Raw genomic sequence first — 3,475 nt, 5'->3', positions numbered from 1 at the left:
CCTGCGAGGCCTACAAAGCCTTTGAGGCCTATAAAGCCTTTGAGGCCTACAAGGCCTGTGAGGCCTGTGAGACCACACGAGGCCTGCGAGGCCTACAAAGCCTTCGAGGCCTACAAGGCCTCTCCAACCTCCCTTCTCCTAACCCACCGGAATCCCGGAGGCGAATCCCTTTCCCCCCCAACCCCCGAATCCCGGGAAAACTTCCCTCACCCAAGTTTTCTATGGAATAATAACGCTGCTTGCTGTCCACCCGCACGGTCTCGGCGTAGGGGCTGCCGACGCCGTAGCCGATGATGTAGCCGCGGACCACCACGTTGGGGTTCAAGGGCGGCGTCCAGGTCATCACGATGCCGGTGGCCAAGGGCCGGACGTGGAGGGAACTGGGTTGGTCGGGCACTTGGGATTCTGGAATTCCAAGGGAAAAAAAATAGTGGGAATTAAGCTTTAGCAGGCCTGGAATTCCCGGGATTTTTTAGAGGATTTTTCTGAAATTTTTAGAGAATTTTCCCGAAATTTTTAGGGATTTTTCCCAATATTTTTAGAGAATTTTCCCGAATTTTTTAGGGATTTTTCCCAATATTTTTAGAGAATTTTCCCAATATTTATTTGAATATTTTCCCAGAATTTTCCCAATATTTTCAGAGAATTTTCCCAATATTTTAATTTAATTTTCCCAACATTTTCATCCAATTTTTCCAATATTTGCAGCCAATTTTCCCAATATTTTTAGAGAATTTTCCCAACATTTTATTTGAATAATTTCCCAATATTTTCATAGAATTTTCCCCAAATTTTTAGAGAATTTTTCAAAATTTTTAGAGAATTTTCCCAATATTTTTAGAGAATTTTCCTGAAATTTTTAGAGAATTTTTTCCCAACATTTTTAGGGATTTTCCCCAAATTTTCAGAGGATTTTCCCAATATTTTCAGAGGATATTCCCAATATTTTTAGAGAATTTTCCCAATATTTTTAGAGAATTTTCCCGAAATTTTTATAGAATTTTCCCAATATTTTCAGAGAATTTTCCCAATATTTTCATCCAATTTTCCCACTATTTTCCCAGAATTTTCCCCTAATTTTTAGAGAATTTTCCCAATATTTTTAGAGGATTTTCCCAATATTTTTAGAGAATTTTCCCAAAATTTTTTAGAGAATTTACCCAATATTTTATTATGGAATTTTCCCCAAATTTTTAGAGGATTTTTCCAAAATTTTTAGAGAATTTTCCCAAAATTTTTAGGGATTTTCCCAATATTTTCAGTGAATTTTCCCAATATTTTTCCATCCAATTTTCCCCCTATTTATTTGAATATTTTCCCCCTATTTTCCTCCAATATTCCCAATATTTATTTGAATATTTTCCCACTATTTTCATCCAATTTTCCCCCTATTTATTTGAATATTTTCCCCCTATTTTCCCAGAATTTTCCCACTATTTATTTGAATATTTTCCCACTATTTTCATCCAATTTTCCCACTATTTATTTGAATATTTCCCCCCTATTTTCCTCCAATATTCCCAATAATAATTTGAATTTTTCCCCCTATTTTCCCAGAATTTTCCCACTATTTTCATCCAATTTTCCCACTATTTTCATCCAATTTTCCCAATATTAATTTGAATATTTTCCCACTATTTTCCTCCAATTTTCCCAACATTTATTTGAATATTTTTCCCTATTTCCATCCAATATTCCCACTATTTATTTGAATATTTTCCCACTATTTTCATCCAATTTTCCCAATATTTTCCTCCAATTTTCCCAATATTTTCATCCAATTTTCCCAACATTTATTTGAATATTTTCCCACTATTTTCCCTCAATATTCCCACTATTAATTTGAATATTTTCCCACTATTTTCCTCCAATTTTCCCACAATTTTAAGACAATATTCCCAATATTAATTTGAATATTTTCCCACTATTTTCCCAGAATTTTCCCACTATTTTCCTCCAATTTTCCCAACATTTATTTGAATATTTTCCCCCTATTTTCCTCCAATATTCCCAATAATAATTTGAATTTTTTCCCACTATTTTCCCTCAATATTCCCACTATTAATTTGAATATTTCCCCCCTATTTTCCTCCAATATTCCCAATAATAATTTGAATTTCCCCCCCCTTTTTTCCCCCAATATTCCCAATATTTCCCTCCAATTCCCCCCAAACTTCCCCCCCATTTTTCCCACTTTCCCAGCCCATTTTTCCCCCTCTTCCCACCCTTTTTTCCCGGGAATTCCGTTACCATCCAGGTCGTTCTCCGGCGTCTCCGCCGTCACCCATTCCGAGGCCGGGCCCGTCCCGTTCACCGTCATGGCCGACACCTGGAAGCTGTACTGGCTGCCCTTTTCCAACCCTGGAAACCCCAAAAAATGGGAATATCAACCCAAAAAACCAGGAAAAGAATTGAACCAAAAAAAATCAAATTTTGGTGCTTTTTTTGACCAATTTTGGGTTTTTTTCAGTGATTTTTCCCTTTTTTCCATCCGTTTTTTCCCATCTGTTTGTTCTCATTTTCCATATTTTTTTCCATCTATTTTTCCTTGGTTTTCCATCCATTTTTCCTTAATTTTCATTTTTCCTTATTTTCCACCATTTTTTCCATTTTTCCATTTATTTTCCCATCTTTTTTCCATCTATTTTTCCTTAATTTTCATTTTTCCTTTTTTCCATCTATTTTTCTTTTTTTTCACCATTTTTTCCCTTTTTCCCTCTATTTTTCCTTCTTTTCCATCTATTTTTCCTTAATTTTCATTTTTCCTTGTTTTCCACCAATTTTTCCTTTTTTCCACCAATTTTTCCCTTTTTCCACCCATTTTTCCTTATTTCCCACCAATTTTTCCTTCTTTTCCATCCATTTTCCCTTAATTTTCATTTCCCCTTTTTGCCATCCATTTCTCCCACAAAGGGAAAAAAAAAAATCCCATTTTTCCCCTCCAAAAATCCCCATTTTTAGGCTAAAAAATCCCCAAAAATTCACATTTTTAGGCTAAAAAATCCCCAAAAATTCACATTTTTTGGCTAAAAAATCCCCCAAAATCCCCATTTTTAGGCTAAAAAACCCCCAAAAATTCACATTTTTAGGCTAAAAAATCCCCAAAAATCCCCATTTTTAGGCTAAAAAACCCCCAAAAATCCCCATTTTTAGGCTAAAAAATCCCCCAAAATTCACATTTTTCGTCCTAAAAATCCCATTTTTTTGGGATTTCACTCCCAAAATTCCCAAAAATCCGGGATCAAAGCCACTGACCCGTGAACAGGTACCAGAGGTTGTTGGGTTCCAAGGTTTCCATCTCCCCTCGCCGGGCGGTTTTCCGGTGGCGGATTTTATATCCCGTCAGGAATCCGTTCTGGGATCCCGCCGGAGGCGGCAACCAGTTGACTTTGATGCTCTGGAAAACAGGGAATTTTTTGGGAATTTTTGGGGATTTTTTGGGGATTTTTTGGGGATTTTTTGGGGATTTTTTGGG

General features: G+C 36.4%; 1 long non-coding RNA gene across 1 annotated transcript; it reads right to left on the bottom strand.

The window, feature by feature from the left end:
* Positions 1–329: 329 nt before the first annotated feature.
* On the bottom strand, positions 330–3,393 carry LOC115307403. The gene is made up of 3 exons (XR_003915727.1): positions 3,256–3,393; positions 2,251–2,361; positions 330–405 (listed from the first exon to the last, which is right to left on the bottom strand). It is a non-coding gene; the product is annotated as an uncharacterized LOC115307403 (long non-coding RNA).
* Positions 3,394–3,475: the final 82 nt, after the last annotated feature.

The sequence above is a fragment of the Manacus vitellinus genome, unplaced genomic scaffold (assembly GCF_001715985.3).
Source record: "Manacus vitellinus isolate BGI_N305 unplaced genomic scaffold, ASM171598v3 ctg7180002438654_pilon, whole genome shotgun sequence".
NCBI classification, from domain to species: Eukaryota; Metazoa; Chordata; class Aves; order Passeriformes; family Pipridae; genus Manacus; species Manacus vitellinus.
Note: the sequence above shows the minus strand (reverse complement) of the source record. Positions and strands in the feature narration are given on the sequence as shown.